Source organism: Macaca nemestrina, chromosome 4, assembly GCF_043159975.1.
Source record: "Macaca nemestrina isolate mMacNem1 chromosome 4, mMacNem.hap1, whole genome shotgun sequence".
In the NCBI taxonomy this organism is placed as follows: Eukaryota; Metazoa; Chordata; class Mammalia; order Primates; family Cercopithecidae; genus Macaca; species Macaca nemestrina.
The window spans coordinates 35468000-35489551 of NC_092128.1; the positions used below are offsets into that span (position 1 = coordinate 35468000).

A 21552-nucleotide genomic window follows, 5' to 3' on the forward strand; every position below is an offset into this window, starting at 1 on the left:
AACCTAGGGTAGTTTCTCTATATCTGTGAAGGATTTTTTTTTTCAGATGAAATCTCGCTCTGTTGCCCAGGCTGGAGTGCAGTGGTGCCATCTCAGTTCACTGCAACCTCTGCCTCCTGTGTACAAGCGATTCTCCTCCCTCAGCCTCCCACATGGCTAGGATTACAGGTGTGTGCCACCATGTCTCACTAATTTTTGTACTTTTAGTAGGGACGGGGTTTCACCATGTTGGCCAAGCTGGTCTTGAACTTCTGACCTCAAGTGATCTGCCCGCCTTGGCCTCCCAAAGTGCTGGGATTGCAGGCGTAAGCCATCACGCCCGGCCAGTGGAAGATACGCTCTAAGATCGACAGTGGTGAGTGCCTGAAAACACAAGGAATACAGAACTCTATGTATGCTAGTTTTTTTTTCCTATACATAGATACTTATGCTGAAGTTTAATTTATAAATAAAGCACAGTAAGCAATTAGCAACAATATTAACAATGAAGAACAATTATAACAACATACCGGCATCAATATTCTTGTGGCCACCATTAAATATAATAAAGGTTCCTTGAACACAAACACTGTGATACCATCATGATTGATCTGACAATCAGGCAAACCACTAAATGTTCAAATAGGCTGGTGACACATGCAGAGTGAATATGCTAAACAAAGGGGTGATTTATGATCCAAGTAGAACAGAGCAGGGTGACCCAGAATTTCATCACACTACTCAGAATGGCATGTAGTTTAAACTTACGAATTGTTTCCTGCTAGGATTTTCCATTTAATATTTTTTGACTAGGGTAACAAGTAAAACCATGTGTAAGGAGGATTATTGTTTAAGAACCTTCCTTTTTCTTCTAGTCTCTTATAATTCTGACTTCTTACATATCTCAGATTGATAGTGCTAAGGCAAAGAGATTGTCACTATTCTTAGTACCTTATTTAATATAAACCAAGCATAATTATAATCAGGACTTATAATAAAGCTCTATATTGGCAACCAAAGTAAATTTTGAATTATTGAAAATTCAGTATTGTATTCTATTCTATCTGAAAAGAATTGATCTTTTCATATGCATTTGTGTTTTGTTTCAATTTCTAATTGAAGCTGCTAATGCATAATGACATTTAATTAATATTTGATTATAAAAAGAGCATTTTAATAGTACATACTATAGAAGAAATTATATGAATTTAATGAAGAAAACTTACCATACTAATTCAAAATTTTCTTTCTTTCTTTCTTTCTTTCTTTCTTTCTTTCTTTCTTTCTTTCTTTCTTTCTTTCTTTCTTTCTTTCTTTCTTCCTTCCTTCCTTCCTTCCTTCCTTCCTTCCTTCCTTCCTTCTTTCCTTTCTTTCTTTTTGCCTTATTATTATTATTATTATTATTATTATTATTTTGAGACAGGGTCTCCCTCTGTAACTTAGGCTGGAGTGCACTGGCACGATCTTGATTCACAGCAACCTCCACCTCCCAGGCTCAAGCAATTGTCCTGCATCAGCCTCCCGAGCAGCTGGGACTACAGGCATGCGCCACCACACCTGGCTAATTTTTTTTGTATTTCTTTTGTAGAGACAGGGTTTGACCATGTTGTCCCAGCTGGTTTCAAACTCTTGAGTTCAAGCAATCTGCCCACCTCTCGAAGTGTTGGGATTACAGGTATGAGCCACTGCACCCGGCTAAATATTTCAATGTAAATTCATCCTTTCTATGATTAAAAGATGTCACTCTTGCCTCTTGTGGATACAGGCCTTTATATTTTGTATTTCAAATTTGAGCCACCACTTTGTGTATGTTAAAACAATTTCTAATGGTCTCATGATTTGCCTCCCCCCAAGTTTTTTTCAATATAAAAGGTAAGTTTAATAATTACTTCGGGAAACTAGAAAAACTGTGATGATTTATGCTAGATTTAGATTTATCTTTAGTAGAACAGTAAAAGTACTGAGATAAAATATTCTGGATATTCCCAAAGTATTTACTAAATATTTGAGTTAGTTTGATTTTAAGATTTAAAATGGAATTACCATTCAAATAAAGCAAAATTTTACATTTCCTTTATGTACACAGTAATATAAAAAGTATTAAATCAGGTTGAGTTTCGAGGTTTGGTTAAGCTGTTTTTATGCAGCTTGGAATGTCTGGGTAATTTTCCAGTCTTGAAGATATGCCCCATTCACCCACAGTGTAGACAAATACTTTCAAGAGGGCTTTGGGTGGGAAATAATAGTGAATTAGCTCACTAGCTAAACAGCATTTTACAAAGTCAAGAATGGTAGGACCCAGAGAAGTACATGAATGTGGGATTCTCACCAGTGCAGTATTTAACAAATATTGACCATCTACAATGCCAGGTATTATGTTGTGCACTAGGTATACCAACGAACTATATCAAGTTCCTGTCACTGAAAGGTTTGTATTTAAGTTGGTAAGGTGAATGTTACATAAGTAAGAAAATGAATTGTGGTAAACTCTGTGAAGAAAATAAGCATGACAACAGTTGGTCATTGAAGTGGGGAGGCTTCCTTCAGAAAGGATAGTCTGAGAGGGAACACATCTGTGCTGAGAACTTTCACAAAGAATAACCAGACACAGAAAGGTATAGAGGACAAACTTTTAGGAAGATGTAATGTAAGTTTAATCTTTACTTTTTGTCATGAGACAAAAAGGATGTGCCATGTGAAGGGATCAACTAGAGAACAAATGAAAGTGAAGCTCATCAAGGGAGGGTAGGGATGGGAGGTGGGCGATGGATAAAAGCTTGGGATTTATTACAAACACAATGGAGCATGAATTGAATGATTTTGAGTTAGGGACTAATAAACTGGCTCATTTTTTAAACAGTGATAAGCGTCATTTAGGGCAAACAGCCACTTTAACATTGGTTTGCAATTGAGTTTAGGAAAGCAAATTCTATCTTCCCTTCATCCTAACTACAGTTAAAACAGCTTAGATCTCTTCTGTTGCCATGATGTATCGTTCTCACAGTTGAATTTCTAGCTTTAGCACCAAGAGGTTAAGCTTGCTTGTTTAATGGCTCCATCCACAACTTGTACACTTTGTCAAACCAGTTTGAAGTGTAAGAGGCTGACATTGAGTAACATCAGCAAGACAGAGGAATACGTTTTCTATTTTTACTGTCACCTTCCCACGATGCACCAATTTTGATAACTACCTGTGGATGATAGAATCCTTCATTTGTGGGAGTCCAGGAGTCCAGTGAAGAAGTACCAGCACATGACTAGATCATAAAATACAAGAATAGAAGCATTGGAAGGGATGAGAAGAATAGTTACACTTTATACATATTACCCCTTCCCCCAAAGCAGCACAACAAAGTGCCAAAAGAGATTTCTTCAGCCATAATTCCTCCCATGAGATAAAGTGAAAGCATAGTGAGTGAGCAACTGGCTTCTCCAGCTGTGCAGGATGCTACCAAGAGGCCTACCTTTCTCTCATCCCACCCATAAAACTGAAGAAATCAGCATGGCTAAGTGGCTAGGAGAGGCTGGGAGCAGTGAAGAAGGTTGGGGATTTATAGAAATCAGGAACTGAAACTCAATAAAGAACTGTGTGTCCTATTAACCACCTTGTGGACTCTTTCAGGAGACCTGTCCACAAGCTACTTAGGACATCTTGCCTTTAGGGACTCCCTCAACTAGTCAACAAGTGTCTGCAATGTCTCACATGCCCCACCTCCCCTACATAGATGTCTGGCACACCAGATTCACGAGTGTGAGCTTTTGCACACAGTTGTGAGCAACACAGTCAGCTTATTTGACCCTGCTAGATTGGGAAAAGGAACATAAACTTGAGCATTTCAGGGCACTGCCCTAGAGCAAAGAAATGGGAGACTCTCAAAATCTGGCCTGACTTTGCAAGATTGAAAGAAAGTATATGATTTTGAGACTCCTCCCCTACTCCCAAGAGGAAACAAGTGGGTAGGCAAATCCACAAAGAAGACCTGAGAGAGTCTCAGAATCTCTAGTCAAACAGGCTTGTGATTGAATTTTTCTCTCAAAGACTGTCAGTAAAACTTGAAGAAAGATAATTTTTCAAATGTGGAAACAACACAAGACTTCAAGAAACATGAAAAGTTAAGGAAACATGACACTACCCAAAGGAACCCAATACTTTTCCAGTAATAGCTAAAAACCAGATTTACAAATTGCCTGACAAATAATCCAAATAATTGTTTTAAGAATGAATGCTCAGTGAGCTACAAGAAAACACAGATAAAAAAATTCAGTGAAATAAGGAAAAGAATATGTGCACAAAATGAGAAATTCAACAAAGATATAGAAATAATATAAAACAAATTCTGTTGCTAAAGAATTCAATACATATGTGAAAAATGCAATAGAAAACTTCAACATCAGAGTTGATTAAGCAGAAGAAATAATCTGTGAATTCAAAAACAGGTCATTTGAAATTACACAGTGAAAGATGAAAGAAATAAGTAAAGCTTTGAGGATTTATGCGATACGATCAACATAAATAATGTAAACATTAGGGCATTTTAGAAAAGGAGAAGAAAGAGACAAAAGGGGAAAAAGTTTATTTAAAGAAATATGAGCTGAAAATGTCCCAATCCTGAGAGAGATATTGACATCCAGGTACACGAAACTCAAAAGTTCACAGATAGACTCAATACGAAGTGGAATTCACTGGGACATATTATATTCAAATTGTGAAAAATCAAAGTCAAAGGGAGGATTTTGAAAACAGCAAGAGAAAAGAGATATATTACACACAAGGGAATGTACATTAGACTATCAGTAGATTTCTTAGCAGAACCGTTGCAGATGAGGAGAAAGTGGGTTAATATATTCAAAGTGTTCAGAGGTGGGGAACTCTGTCAACCAAGATTACTTTACTTTACCCAGCAAAGTCATGATTTATATATGAAGGAGCGGTAAAGATTTTCTCAGACAAACAAAAGCTGAGGTAATTTATTACCACCAGATATGCCTCACAAAAAAATGTTAAAAGGAGTTCTTCAAGATGAAATAAAAGGACATTAATTACTAACATGAAAACTTGTGAAAATGCAAAACTCACTGGTGAAGGTAAGTATATAATCAAATTCAGAATATTCTATTCATATACTGAAATGTTGGTGTATAGATCACCCTTAATTCTAGCACAAAGGTTAAAAGACAAAATAATTAAAAATATAACTAAAATAATTTGTTAATGGATACCACAGTAAAACAAGAAGTAAATTGTGCCATCAAAACTTAAAATGTGGTGGAGTAAAAGTGTAGAGTTTTCTACGTGATTGAAATTAGGTTGACATCGGCTAGCTTTAAAAGATTGCTATAAGATGTTTTATGTAAACCTCATGGTAACCACAAAGCAAAAAGTTGTAGTAGATACATAGAAGAGTGAGAGGAAGAAATCAAAGCATACCACTATAGAAAACTATCAAATCACAAAGGGAGACAGTAAAAGCAGAAGAAAGGAACAAGAAAAACTACAGAACAGAAACAATTAACAAAATGGCAACAAGTCCTCACTAATTAATGATTATTTTAAACATATGTGCACTCAATTCTCCAATCAAAAGATGGAATGGCTGAACAGATTTTAAAGAACAAGATCAATCTATATGCTGCCTGCAAAAGACTCACTTTACCTTTAAGAACACACAGGCTGGGCCAGGTGTGGTGGCTTATGCCTGTAATCCCAGCACTTTGGGAGGCCAAGGTGGGTGGATCACAAGGTCAGGAGATAGAGACCATCCTGGCTAACACAGTGAAACCCTGTCTCTACCAAAAATACAAAAAATTAGCCAGGCGTGGTGGTGGGCGCCTGTAGTCCCAGCTACTCGGGAGGCTGAGGCAGGAGAATGGCGTGAACCCAGGAGGCGGAGCTTGCAGTGAGCCGAGATTGCACCACTGCACTCCAGCCTGGGTGACAGAGCAAGACTCGGTCTCAAAAAAAAAAAAAAAAAAGGAACACACAAGCTGAAAGTGAAAGGATAGAAAAAGATGCACTATGCAAACAGAAACCAAAAGAGAGCAGGGATAGCTAAATATATGTCAGAAAAAAAACTAGCCTTAAATAAAAACTGTAATAAGAGATGAAGGTCACAGTTGCTTACAAGAGGGCCAAATAGGAAGAGCTCCGGTCTACAGCTCCCAGCGAGATCAACGCAGAAGATGGGTGATTTCTGCATTTCTAACTGAGATACCTGATTCATCTCATTGGGACTGGTTGGGCAGTGGGTGCAGCCCATGGAGGGTGAGCCAAGCCAGGCGGGGCATTGCCTCACCCAGGAAGCACAAGGGGTCAGGGGATTTTCCTTTCCTAGCCAAGGGAAGCCAAGAGTATCTGTACCTGGAGGAATGGTACACTCCTGTCCAAATACTGCACCTTTCCCACAGTCTTCACAATCAGCAGACCAGGAGATTCCCTCCTATGCCTGGATCGGTGGGTCCCACTCCCATGGAACCTTGCTCGCTGGGAGCGCAGCAGTCTGAGAATGACCTGGGATGCTGGAGCTTGGCGGGGGGAGGGGCGTCTGCCATTGCTGAGGCTTGAATAGGCGGTTCTATGCTCACACTGTAAACAAAGCAGCAGGGAAGCTCAAACTGGACAAAGCCCACTGCAGCTCAGCAAGGCCTACTGCCTCGCTTGATTCCACCTCTGGGGGCAGGGCATATCTGAACAAAAGGCAGCAGACAGCTTCTGCAGACTTAAATGTCCCTGCCTGACAGCTCTGAAGAGAGCAGTGGTTCTCCCAGCATGGTGTTCGAGATCTGATAATGGACAGACTGCCTCCTCAAGTGGGTCCCTGACCCCCATGTAGCCTGACTAGGAGACCTTCCCAGTAGGGGCCGAGAGACACCTCATACAGGCAGGTGCCCCTCTGAGACAAAGCTTCCAGAGGATGGATCAGGCAGCAATACTTGCTGTTCTTCAGCCTCTGCTGGTGACATCCAGGCAAACAGGTCTGGAGTGGACCTCCAGCAAACTCCAACAGACCTGCAGCTGAGGGACCTGTCTGTTTGAAGGAAAACTAACAAACAGAAAGGAATAGCAACAACATCAATAAAAAGGACATCCACACCAAAACCCCATACATAGGTCACCAACATCAAAGACCAAAGGTAGATAAAACCACAAAGATAGGGAGAAACCAGAGAAGAAAGGCTGAAAATTCCAAAAAACAGAATGCCTCTTCTCCTCCAAAGGAACACAACTCCTCACCAGCAAGGGAACAAAACTGGATGGAGAATGAGTTTGACGAGTTGACAGAAGTAGGCCTCAGAAGGTCGGTAATAACAAACTTCTCCAAGCTAAAGGAACACATTCTAACCCATCGCAAGGAAGCTAAAAACCTTGAAAAAAGGTTAGAGGAATTTCTAACTAGAGTAAGCAGTGTAAGGAAGAGCTTAAATGACCTGATGGAGCAGAAAACCACAGCATGAGAACTGCATGAAGCATAAACAAGTTTCAGGAGCTGATTCGATCAAGTGGAAGAAAGGTTATCAGTGATTGAAGATCAAATTAATGAAATAAAGTGAGAAGACAATATTAGAGAAAAAAGAGTGAAAAGAAACAAACAAAGCCTCCAAGCAATATGGGACTATGTGAAAAGACCAAATCTACATTTGATTGGTGTACCTGAAAGTGACAGGGATAATGGAACCAAGTTAGAAAACACTCTTCAGGATATTATCCAGGAGAACTTCCCCAACCTAGCAAGGCAGGCCAACATTCAAATTCAGGAAATACAGAGAACACCACAAAGATAGTCCTCAAGAAGAGCAACCCCAAGACATATAACTGTTCAGATTCACCAAGGTTGAAATGAAGGAAGAAATGTTAAGGGCAGCCAGAGAGAAAGGTCTTGTTACCCACAAAGGCGAGCGCAAGAGACTAACAGTGGATCCCTCTGCAGAAATCCTACAAGCCAGAAGAAAGTGGGGGCCAATATTCAACATTCTTAAAGAAAAGAATTTTCAACCCAGATTTCACATCTGGCCAAATTAAGCTTCATAAGTGAAGGAGAAATAAAATCCTTTACAGACAAACAAATGCTGAGAGATTTTGTCACCACCAGGCCTGCCTTACAAGAGTTCCTGAAGGAAGCACTAAACATGGGACAGAATAACCAGTACCAGCCACTGCAAAAACATGCCAAATTGTAAAGACCTTTGACACTATGAAGCAACTGCATCAATTAATGGGGAAAATAACCAGTTAGCGTCATAATGACAGGATCAAACTCACACATAACAATATTGATCTTAAATGTAAACAGGCTAAATGCCCCAATTAAAAGACACAGACTGGCAAATTGGATAAAGAGTAAAGACCCACTAGCGTGCTGCATTCAAGAGACCCATCTCACATGCAAAGACACACATAGGCTCAAACTAAAGGGATGCAGTAAAATCTGCCAAGCAAATAGAAAGCAAAAAAAAAAAAAAAAAAAAAAAAAAAAAAAAAAAGAGCAGGGGCTACAATCCTGGTCTCTGATAAAACAAACTTTACATCAACAAAGATCAAATGAGACAAAGAATACCATTACATAATGGTAAAGGGATCAATTCAACAAGAAGAGCTAACTATCTTAAATATATATGCACCCAAAACAGGAGCACCCAGATTCATAAAGTAAGTCCTTAGAGACCTACAAAGAGACTTAGACTCCCACACAATAATAATGGGAGACTTTTACACTCCACTGTCAATACTGGACAGATCAACAAGACAGAAAATTAACTAGGATATCCAGGACTTGAACTCAGCTCTGGACCAAGCAGATCTAATAGACATCTACAGAACTCTCCACCCCAAATCAACAGAATATACATTCTTCACAGCACCACATTGCACTTATTCTAAAACTAACCACATAGTTGAAGTACTACTCCTCAGCCAATGTACAAGAACAGAAATCACAACAAACTGTCTCTCAGACCACAGTGCAATCAAATTAGAAATAACAATTAAGAAACACTCCCAACCACACAACCACATGGAAACTGAACAACCTGCTCCTGAATGACTACTGGGTAAATGACAAAATGAAGGCAGAAATAAAGATGTTCTTTGAAACTAATGAGAACAAAGATACAATGTACCAGAATCTCTGGGATACATTTAAAGCAGTGTGTAGAGGGAAATTTATAGCACTAAAGGCCCACAAGAGAAAGAAGGAAAGATCTAAAATCATCACCCTAACATCACAATTAAAAGAACTAGAGAAGCAAGAGCAAACAAATTCAAAAGCTAGCAGAAGACAAGAAATAACTAAGATCAGAGCAGAACTGAAGGAGACAGAGACAAAAAAAACCCTTCAAAAAATCAGTGAATTCAGGACATGGTTTTTTGAAAAGATCAACAAAATAGATAGACCACTAGCAAGACTAATAAAGAAGAAAAAAGTATCAAATAGATGCAATAAAAAATGATAAAGGGGATATCACCACTGATCCCACAGAAAATCAAACTGCTATGAGAATACTGTAAACACCTCTATGCAAATAAACTAGAAAGTCTAGAAGAAATGGATAAATTCCTGGAAACATACACCCTCCCAAGACTAAACCAGGAAGAAGTTGAATATCTGAATGGACCAATAACAGGTCCTGAAATTGAGGAAAAAATTAATAGCCTACCAACCAAAAAAAGTCTGGGACCAGATGGATTCAAAGCCAAATTCTACCAGAGGTACAAAGAAAAGCTGGTATCATTCCTTCTGAAACCATTCCAATCAATAGGAAAAGAGGGAGTCTTCCCTTACTCATTTTATGAGGTCAGCATCATCCTGATACCAAAGCCTGGCAGAGAGACAACATAAAAAGATAATTTTAGGCCAATATCCCTGATGAATATTGATGCAAAAATCCTCAATAAAATACTGGCAAACCAAATCCAGCAGCACATCAAAAAGCATATCCACCACGATAAAGCTGGTTTCATCCCTGGGATGCAAGGCTGGTTCATCACATGCAAACCAATAAACGTAATCCATCACATAAACAGAACGAACGACAAAAACCACATGATTATCTCAATAAATGCAGAAAAGGTCTTTGACAAACTTCAACAGCCTTTCATGTTAAAACTCTCAATAAACTAAGTATTGATGGAATGTATCTCAAAATAATTAAAGCTATTTATGACAAACCCACATCCAGTATCTTAGTAAATGGGCAAAAACCGGAAGCATTCCCTTTGAAAACCACCACAGACAAGGATAACCTCTCTCACCACTCCTATTCAACATAGTATTGGAAGTTCTGGCTAGGGCAATCAGGCAAGAGCAAGAAATATAGGGTATTCAATTAGGAAAAGAGGAAGTCAAATTGTCTCTATTTGCAGAGACATAATTGTATATTTAGAAAATCCCATTGGCTCAGCCCAAAATCTCCTTAAGCTGATAAGCAACTTCAGCAAAGTCTCAGGATACAAAATCAATGTGCAAAAATCACAAACATTCCTATACACCAATAACAGACAAACAGAGAGCCAAATCATGAGTGAACTCCCATTCAAAACTACTACAAAGAGAATAAAATACGTAGGAATCCAATATACAGTGGATGTGAAGGACCTCTTCAAGGAGAACTACAAACCACTGCTCCATGAAATAAAAGAGGACACAAACGAATGGAAGAACATTCCATGCTCATGTCTAGGAAGAATCGATATCGTGAAAATGGTCAGACTGTCCAAGGTAATTTATAGTTTCAATGCCATCTGCATCAAACTACTACTGATTTTCTTCACAGAATTGGAAAAACCTACTTTAATTTTCATATGGAACCAAACAAGAACCCGCATAGCCAAGACAATCCTAAGCTAATAGTACAAAGTTGTAGGCATCATGCTACCTGACTTCAAACTATACTACAAGGCTACAGTAACCAAAACAGCATGGTACTGGTACCAAAACAGATATATAGACCAATGGAACAGAACAGAGCCCTCAAAAATTACACCACACATCGACAACCATCTGATCTTTGACAAACCTGACAAAAACGAGAAATGGAGAAAGGATTTCCTATTTAATAAATGGTGCTGGGAAAACTGGCTAGCCATATGTAGAAAGCTGAAACAGGATCTCTTCCTTACACCTTACACAAAAATTAACTCAAGATGGATTAAAGACCTAAATGTAAGACCTAAAATCATAAACACCCTAGAAGAAAACCTAGGCAATACCATTCAGGACATAGGCATGGGCAAAGACTTCATGACTAAAACACCAAAAGCAATGGCAACAAAAGCCAAAATTGACAAATGGGATCTAATTAAACTAAAGAGCTTCTGCACAGCAAAAGAAACTATCATCAGAGTAGCAGGCAACCTACAGAATGGGAGAAAATTTTTGCAACTTATCCATCTCACAAAGGCCTAATATCCAGAATCTACAAAGAACTTAAACAAAATTACAAAAAAAAAAAAAATCAAACAACCCCATCAAAAAGTGGACAAAGGATATAAACAGACACTTCTCAAAAGAAGACATTTATGCAGTCAACACACATATGAAAAAATGCTCATCATCACTGTTCATCAGAGAAATGCAAATCAAAACCACAATGAGATACCATCTCACACCAGTTAGAATGGCAATCATTAAAAAGTCAGGAAACAACAGATGCTGGAGAGGATGTGGAGAAATAGGAACGCTTTTACACTGTTGGTGGGAGTGTAAATTAGTTCAACCACTGTGAAAGACAGTGTGGCGATTTTTCAAGGATCCAGTACTAGAAATACCATTTGACCCAGCAATCCCATTACTGGGTATATACCCAAATGATAATAAATCATGCTACTTTAAAGAGACATGCACACATATGTTTATTCAGGCACTATTCACAATAGCAAAGACTTGGAACCAACCCAAATGTCCATCAAAAATAGACTGGATAAAGAAAATGTGCCACATATACACCATGGAATACTGTGCAGCCATGAAAAAGGATGCGCTCCTGTGCTTTGCAAGGACATAGATGAAGCTGGATACCACCATTCTTAGCAAAATACCACAAGGACAGAAAACCAAACACTGCATGTTCTCACTCATAAGTGAGAGCTGAACAATGAGAACACATGGACACAGGGAGGGGAACATCACACACCAGGGGCTGTTGGAGGGTGGGGGCTGGGGGAGGGATAACATTAGGAGAAATATCTAATGTAAATACGAGTTGATGGGTGCAGCGCAGCACCATGGCACATGTATACCTATGTAACAAACCTCCACGTTGTGCACATGTACCCTAGAACTTAAAGTATAATAATAATAATAATAATAATAATAAAAGAGATGAAGTTCATTATATAGTGATGAAGTGGTTAAATTTATCAAAAAATATAACAATTGTAATTATGTATGCACCCAACATCTGAGCATCTAAACACAGAAAGCAAATATTAAGAGCTCTGAAGGGAGAAGTAGACAGTAATAGTAGGGGACTTCAATACCCTACTTTCAACAATGAAAAGATTATTTAGACAGAAAAACCAGCAAGGAAATATTGAACTTTAGACTAAATGAACCTAACAGACATATGCAGAACATTACATAGAAATATACACATTATCAACGGACATAGAACATTCTCCAGGATAGATCATGTTAGGCCCTAAAGAAACCTTAAGAAATTTAATTAGATTGAATTCATATCAATTATCTTTTCCAACCACAATGATATGGAACAAGAAACCAATAATAGAAAGAAAAATGGAAAATTAAAAAACATGTGAAGATTAAACACACTCTTGAAAAACCAGTGGGTCAAAAATGAAATCAAAAGGGGAATTTAAAAACTCTTGAGACCAACAAAAATGGACATACAACAAACCCAAACTGCAAGATGTAGCAAAAGCAATTCTAAAAGGGAAGAGCATAGCTGTAAACACCTATGTTATGAAAAAAAAAAATCTCAAATAAATAGCCTAACTTTGTGCCTCAAACAACTAGAAAAAGAAAAACAAAATAACCCCAAAGTTAGTAGGAAGAAAGAAAGAAAGAAAGAAAGAAAGAAAGAAAGAAAGAAAGAAAGAAAGAAAGAAAGAAAGAAAGAAAGAAAGAAAGGAAGGAAGGAAGGAAGGAAGGAAGGAAGGAAGGAAGGAAGGAAGGAAGGAAGGAAGGAAGGAAGGAAGGGAAAAAAAGAAAGAAGGGAGGAAGAAGGGAAAGAAGGAAGGAAATCATAGCAAAAATAAATGAAATAGAGATAAGACAAACAATAGAAAAGATCAAAAGTTGTCTTTTTGAAAAGATAAAATTAATAAAACTTTAGCTGGCCTAACTAAGAAAAAAAGAGAGAAGATTGAAACGAAATGAATAAAATCACAGATTTAAAAATACAGAAATACAAAATATTATAAGAAACTGCTATGAACAATTGAACACTAACAAACTGTATAACCCAGAAGGAATAGATAAATGCTAGAAACCTACAACCTACCAAGACTGAACTATGAAGAAACAGAAAATCTGAATAGACCAAAATGAGAAAGAAAATTAAATCAGTAATCAAAAATCTCCCTACAAAGAGAAACCCAAACCTAGTGGCTTCACGTTTGAATTTTTACAAACACTTAAAGAATTAATACCAATTCTGCTCGAACTCTTGCAAAAAGTTGAAGAGGAGGGAATACTCCCAAACTCATTTTACAAGGCCAGCATTTTCCTAATACCAAAGCCAGACAAGGACACCATAAGAAAGAAAATTACAGGGCAATGTCCCTGATGAACACAGATGCAAAAATCTTCAACAAAATACTAGTAAACCAAATTCAGTAATGCATTAAAAGGATTATGTATCATGCTCAAGTGGCATTTATCTCTGGGATGCAAGGATAATTTAACATAAGTAAATCAATCAATATGATACACCACATTAACAGAATAAAGGATAAAAATCATGATCATTTCAACTGATGCAGAAAAAGTATTTGACAAATATCAACTTTTTTTAATATTAAAAACTCTCAGCTAATTAGGTGTAGAAGGAATGTACCCCAACACAATAAAGGTCATATTTGGCAAGCTTACAGTGAACATACAGGTGAAAAGCTGAGAGCTTTTCTTTAGGAACTGGAAAAAGACAAGGAAGCCTTCTCTCGCCACTTCTATTCAGTATAGTACTGGAGGTTCTAGCCAGAGCAACTGGGAAAGAGAAAGAAATAAAAGGCATCCAAATAGAAAAGGAAGACGTTAAATTGTCTCTGCAGATGACATAATACCATGTATATATATATATATATATATATAAGAAAAAAAAAAAAACCCCTCAAAGACTTCACCAAAGAACTCTTGGAACTAATAAACAAATACAGTAAAGTTGGAGGATACAAAATTAACCTACAAAAATTAGTAGTATTTCTATACACTGACAATGAAGTATCAGAAAAATAAATTTTAATAAAACCCTACATACAATAGCTACAAAAATAAAATACTTGGGAGTAAATTTAACCAAGGAGGTGAAAGGTGAGTATACTGAAAAACATAAAACAATGATGAAAGACATTGAAAGAAGACACAAATAAATGGAATTTGGAAGAATTAACATTGTTAAAATGTTCACACTACAAAGTGATCTACAGATTCCATCCAAGTCTTACCAAAATTCCAATTATGTTTTTCACAGAAATGGGGGAAAATCTTGAAATTTGTATGGAACCAAAAAAGACCTTAAATGGCTAAATCAATCTTAAGAGTAAAGCTGAAAGCATCAAATTATAATACAATTCAAATTATAATACAAAGATTTCAAATTATAATACAAAGACAAAGATATAGTAATCAAAACAATATAGTATTTTCATAAAAACAGACAAATCAAAAGAGAACACAGAGCCTAAAAATAAACCCATAAATGTATAATCAACTGATCTTTGACAAAAGCACAAAAAATGCGCAATGAGGAAACGATAGTCTTTTCAATAAATCATGTTGGGAAAACTGGATATCCACATATAAAAGAATGAAATTAACCCTTATCTTACACCATATACAAAAATTAACTCAAAATAAAGACAAACTTAAGACTTGAAACTGTAAAACTACTAGAAGAAAAACAGGGTTGGCTGGGGGGGGACATACTTGACAATGTACTTGGCAATAATTTTTTGAATATGACACCAAAAGGACAGGCAATAAAAGCAAAAATAAACAAGTACAACCAAATCAAATTTTTAAAGTTTCTGCACGCAAAGGAAACAATCAACAAAAGAAAAGGCAACATAAGGAAGAAAATATTTATAAACCGTACACCCAAAATATATAACAAACTTATACAACTCAATACAGAAAAAACAAATAACCTAATTTAAAAACAGGCAAAGGATCTGAATAGACATTTTTCTAAAGAAGATATACAAGTGTCCAACAGGAATGAAAAGGTCCTCAACATCATTAATCCTTAGGGAAATGCAAATGAAAACCACAATGAGACATCGCTTCACACCTGTTAGGAAGGCTGTTGTCAAAAAGTCAAAAGATAACAAGTGTTCATGATGAAGCAGAGAAATAAAACATCTTGTACATTCTTGGTAGGAAAGTAAATTGGTATAGTCATTATGGAAAACAGTATGGTGGTTCCTCAAAAAATTTCAAATAAATCTACTATATGATCTAGCAACCCCACCTCTTAGTACATCTCTAAAGGAATTGAAATCAGTATCTCAAAGACATTTGCACTTCCATGTTCATTGTGGCATTATTCAGAATAGGCAAGAGATGGAATTAACCTAAATGTCCATAAGTGGATGAATGGATAAAGAAATTGTAATATATATTTATCATGGAAGATTATTCAACCTTAAGAAAAAAGAAATTCTGGTATTCGTAACAACATGAATGAAACTGGAGGACCTTACAGTAGGTGAAATAAGCCAGTAACAGAAAGACAAATACTGCATGATATCTCTTATATGTGGAATCTAAAAATGTTGAACTCATAGAAACAGAGTTTCAGTTTTAAGATGAATAAGTTTTAGAGATCTAATGTACAGCATTATAACTATAGTTAACGATAATTTATAGTATACTTAAAGTTTGCTAAGAGAGTTTGCTTAATTGTTCTCACCATACACACACACACACACACACACACACACACACACACACACACAAATAGTAACTACGTAAGGTGATGGATATATCAATTAGCTTGGTTGTGGTAATCATTTCACAATGTGTAAGTATATCAAACAATCACATTGCAACATTAAGTATATACAAGTTTTATTTATTAATTATACCTCAATAAAGCTGGAAAAATGTAAAGCATAAACATAGGTAAGAAATCCAGGTCAGAGGGGGCTGATGTTAATCCAGCAATATTACGTATGAATTCCTACGTGTAATGTGTCAATTTTATCCTAGTGTGTCCTAAATTGAGGTTTAGGGAATAGGGGGAGGAAGTTTTCTCTCTGCTTGGATAAATTTGCTTGTTTCTTTAACAATTTAACAGTTAAACAGTTTATTTTTAAGAAACAACATTTTTTTTCAATTTTCAGAAATTTAAAAATAAATTTCTAAGAGGCGAATTGGTACAAAATTCAAATGCAAGATTATTTGAATTCTTTGTTCAGATAATTATACTTTACAACTGAATAACAGAGTCAGGGAAATGCTAACACATACATATATTGGTCTTTTCCTTTACTGGGGTCACATTATTTTTATTTGGGAGGGAAGATCTTTCCTCGTAATTTTCCTTTTAAAAATATTTTGATTTCACTCATTGTTTCTTTCAGGTGACTCTTAGAATCATCTAGTCAAAATGGAATTGTGACTGGAAGTACACTAAGAAAAGATTCCTTTGGGAAGAATGAACATATTTTGACAAATATGTTCAATATTTTTACATATTTAAAATATTCACTCTCACTCACCCAGGAAAATATGTCTTAATTTATTCAAAACTTTTCTTTTGAACAAATGTAAAGTTTCATAGTTTTACCGAAGCCTTGAATATTCCTGACATATTTATTCCTCAATAGTTTGTGATTTTTATTTCTTTGTGAATAGAATTGTTTCCCCTGGTATATTTGAATTGGTTATTCTGGCACATCAAAAGCGAACACTCTTTGTATATTTATTTTTATTCAGCTGCCTTTTAGAATTCTTATTTGTTCTAATGATTTTAGGTTGATTTTCTTGCATTCTGTACAAAATGCTGTCATGTTGAGTGGTTGAAAACCTTATATATATATTTCACTAATCTGTTATGGGGGGAAAAGATAGATTCTACTAAGAAACATTTAGAACAAGATGTTAGTATGCAAACTCTAAGTGTGACTTCTATAGAGCAGTTGTTCTTAGGTTTGGCTTGCATTGGAATCACCTGGGGAGCTTTAGAAACCACTGATGCCTGGCTCCCTCCCTCAGATACTCTAATTTCTGTGCATCAGGACATTAAAACTTCTTTCTTTTTCTCTTACTTTTTTTTTGGACAAGGGCTTTCTGTGTCATCCAGGCTGAGTGCAGTGGCACGATCATAGCTTACTGCAGCCTTGATTACCTGGGCTTAAGTAATCCTCCTGGAGCTCAGTTTTGGATCATGTAAAATGTGAGATACCTATCAAAGTCTAACAAGAAAGGTTAAGTAGGTAGGTTAATATGGTCCAAGTTTAGAAGAAAAGTCTGAGCTGAAGAAATAAATTAGTGATACTTAAAACCATGTGGCTAAAAGATCTCACCAAAGCAGTACATGCAGATATAAAAATAGAGATGTTCAAGGGATGAACTCTAGGGCTAACCAGAGCTATGAGACAGAATACAAGCCAAGGGAAGAAAAATATTTACAGCTGAAAGGAGTGATCGACTGTATCAAATTCTGCTGCTAAGTCAGGTAAGATGAGGACAGAGAACTGACCATTGGATTTGTCAACATTTACGTTTGGTTTTTTATTGTGGAATCATCTCACTAACTGGCTAGACTTCCTTTCCTGGTTTTCCATCTTGTCCCCCCTCTGCTTTGCTTCTCAGTATATGATGAAGATGTTATGGGGAAAAGAGACAGTGTTCTTATGCTTAAGGATCACAAGACCCACATACACTTTCCTAAGTCTGCGAATGTTACTCCTTTTCCCGTGCCATCTGTCTGAAAAAATCTTTCTCTGCTCATTTTGACTATTTTATGACTAAGGCTCATTTTACTTATTTTATGACTAAGGGTTATTGATTTATCAAAATCAGGTTTTTTAGGAGTTTATTCTAGTAACTACTTTAGAATGAAGAGAATGTCATATCACAGAAATTGAAGTAGAATTTAAAACTCGTTTCACTGCATTTTCTTAGAGAATCATCAAACACTAGATGAGCAAGTCATTAAGGTAAAGAGTGTATTACCCACTGTCAGAGAAGACTTTTGGAGGAGTTTAGAAATTTGCTACACTTCATGGTCATCAATTCCAGTTTCTCCTTAGTTCCCACTTCCCATGATATCTCCTCATTGAATATATATCGAAATTAGGCCCCAAAATAGCTCTGATTTCCTGTTCAATTTTAGAATCTACAGTGCTGTCTTTTATTTATTTATTTATCTATCTATCTATCTTTTTTTAGAGATACTATTGCTATAATTGCCCCAGCTGATCTTGAACTTCTGGCCTCAAGCAATCCTCCTGCCTCAGCTCTCAAGTAGCTTGTATGACAGGAGTGAGCCATTGCACCTAGTTCTACAATGATATCATTTTATATTCTCTCATCTGAACATTCTATAATTTTAAAGTTTCAAGTTCCGCTAAAATATTTGTGATGCTTGCCATCTCTTTGCCTGCTATAAAAATTAAATTTTAAAATAGAGGCTAGTAGATTAACTTTTAAAACAAGATTTACACTAGTTTCTTTCATGCTACTAAGTTATCATTTCTGAGCATCCTAAATGAGGCATATTCCTCTTTGAATAATACTGCATTCATTTATTTGCCAAGCATGTATTTATTAGCTACTGTGTGCCTGGTACAATAATAATGTTAAAAAAGGCAGTTCTTACTCTCAATCAGCGGAGGGGATGAATAGATGACTAAAAAAAGGTGATGCTTAGCTTCTAGGAGGGGACCAAGAGTATGCCTTAGATGATATAAAGGTTTGAGCTGAGACTTGAAGGATAAGAAGGAGTTTTTGAGATAATGTATATAGGGAGAGGCATTCCAGGCAAGAAAATACACACAGATCTGAGGGAAAGTGGCGTATCTGGGGGGAATGCTGATCATTTACTCTTGCTGGTCACAGAATGCATTGAGGAACCTACAGACTATGAGCAGGAGCTTTAGGTAAGAGTTAGAATATGTAGGATACATGCATATACTGAACTATATACTGAAGTAAAGAATTTGGGGCTTTGTTTTATTTCTTCCTCCAGGTCGTGGCAATGAGAAAAGGCTTTCTCTTTGGGGTGCACTAGGGTAGTGGTATTATTCATCAGAATCTCTGAAGGTCATCTGTGGAGCCTTAACATTCTGAAACACTCACTCCCTTTGGATATTGTAATACAACCTCCCCCCTCACCCTCCATCTCCCAGTGTCACACATCCTTCCTTCCACAGGGATGTTACCTTCACATACTGTGGGTTGAACCTGTCTCTCAAAGTGGTCTGGACCTGAGAACCACTGCAGGGGACAAGAAGAAGCCACAGGAACATTTTAGGTAGGAAAAGATCATGATCAGTTTCAGCAATCTCTCCTCCCTTTCCTTGTTTTGCAGATATTTTACCATTACAACATAGATGGAGATTTTCATCTAAATTAATAAAAGATGTTCTCTATTCACAAATGGATATGGAGCAACAGTACACAATTTCTGCCCCAGAATTCAGGGCTGGTGCAGCTAAAAAGCTCTTTTCAGATTGCTAGTCAATCCATTTGCTTATCTAAAAAGTTCATTTGTACAGTTTTAAATGGTTTGCAGAAGTCTTTTGAAAAGTACTCTTGAAGTTTCATGTCTTTTCCTCAAAACTTGACAGACTTGGGAGTGACAAAAAGGGAGAAAATATACAAACATATGTGACATATTCATAGCTGGACTTAAACAGTGATAAAAGAAAATTTTCATTTTACAACCTACTGTGCTCGCTTCGGCAGCACATATACTAAAATTTACAACCTACTTCCAGTAGAATTTTACAGTCCTATTATCTAGTAAGAATCATTTCCTCTGAGTGGTGTTCACGCTCTGAGCAAATCATTTCTTAAGCAGCAAATTCTCCTCACAATTTGATGTATATCAGTTTAACCAAAATACTTTTCAGAAACCTAATATGTAGCAAAGCTCACAAGGTCTTTAGAGCATGACACATCAAAAAAGATGAAGTTAGAAATAACAAAAATGTGGCCTTAGGACTGAAGTTGAGTGGGATCCCCTTCCTCTGGCATGGAGTCTAGGTATCTGGAAAATTCTTTTTCTTTAATAAGTGCACACTTGAATGATCGTGTTCTGTTTTCACTGCCGTACTCTAACAATGCCCAAGATGAGCAAATAGTAAAATGATGCTGTTGTTTGATAAATTAATTATTGACGATAGACTGGTTTTGAACTCAAAGTGTTACGAAGTTAAAGGAGTTTCTCCTTAGTGGCTTACAGATCTCCCATACCCTTCTACTATCTAGTATCGCCTCCTCTGAACGGTGTTCATGCCCTGAGCAACATTCTCTCAGAGAAACATCTCCTCCTCTGCAAAGAGCTGAAGGAGGTTGGTGGGAGACAGATACCACCTGAATTATCAGTGAAGAGAAGCCATTTTTAAATGGAAGACAGTTCCACTGCAACAAGCTGAAGAAAGTCAGCACCATCTAGTGGAAGGAGAGTCACAGGAATGGACACCTGTTGGTTTGGTTTCCAGTTCTGTATTTTGAACTCTTTTCTGAGACTTAGGTGTGTATTGTTAATATTGGTCTCTTTTCATAATAGACTTAACCGAAAGGTCTCCGACCAAGCTTCAACACTGCGTTTTTTTAGTGGTTTGCGGTATAATAATTATGATGGCCATATTTATTGAGATTTTGTTATACCTAAGCATTTCTCTAAGCCCTGTTTCAGGGCTTCCAGGTACAGTTGTGCAGGTTGTATCCTGCACAAGGTTGCTTGGGTAAGGGAATGGGGAGACTGGAAACCATCTCCATCTCCACTTACCCATCTAGGTGCCCTAGAGAAGGGTTGCATTCACTTGGAGAGATGATCAAAATTTTCCAAACTGCACAAGGGTGCTATATGATGCAGTTCTGGCTTTTTTTATATACTTTATCTCATTTAACCTCACAGCATTCCTGCAAAGTAGGTGTCATATTATTCTGACCATTTTTCAAGGAAGAAGTAAGGCTTAGGGGGTTAAGTAAAATTGCCAGAGGTCACATAACTACCCCGAGCAGTTTTTGCTCAAGTGGCTCACAGCAGAGGCAAGCTCAAAGCCTCTCCGGTGTCTAGCGAGTTTGATTGCGATGACTGCTTCACTCACTGACTCAAGCAACTCATACCAAAAACTTAACAAGCAAAGCCAAAAATTTAAAAAGCACTACAACAGAGAACGGCCTGCCATGCACCTGCGGACTTCACCTGCCACCTTAGCAT

At 37.0% G+C, this 21552-nt stretch overlaps 1 protein-coding gene across 4 annotated transcripts in view; it reads right to left on the bottom strand.

The window, feature by feature from the left end:
* The window catches only part of LOC105475051 (ankyrin repeat and SOCS box containing 15), a 76888-nt gene that overhangs the window by 40001 nt on the left and 15335 nt on the right, over nt 1–21552 (bottom strand). Inside the window, exon 1 of one of the 4 annotated variants that reach the window (XM_011730029.3) lies at nt 257–277. The exons of the other annotated variants lie outside the window; for them this stretch is intronic. The gene's annotated coding sequence lies outside the window, so the exon portion shown is untranslated. Of the gene's footprint in view, nt 1–256; nt 278–21552 lie in introns of those variants that run through there. 4 annotated transcript variants of the gene reach the window in all.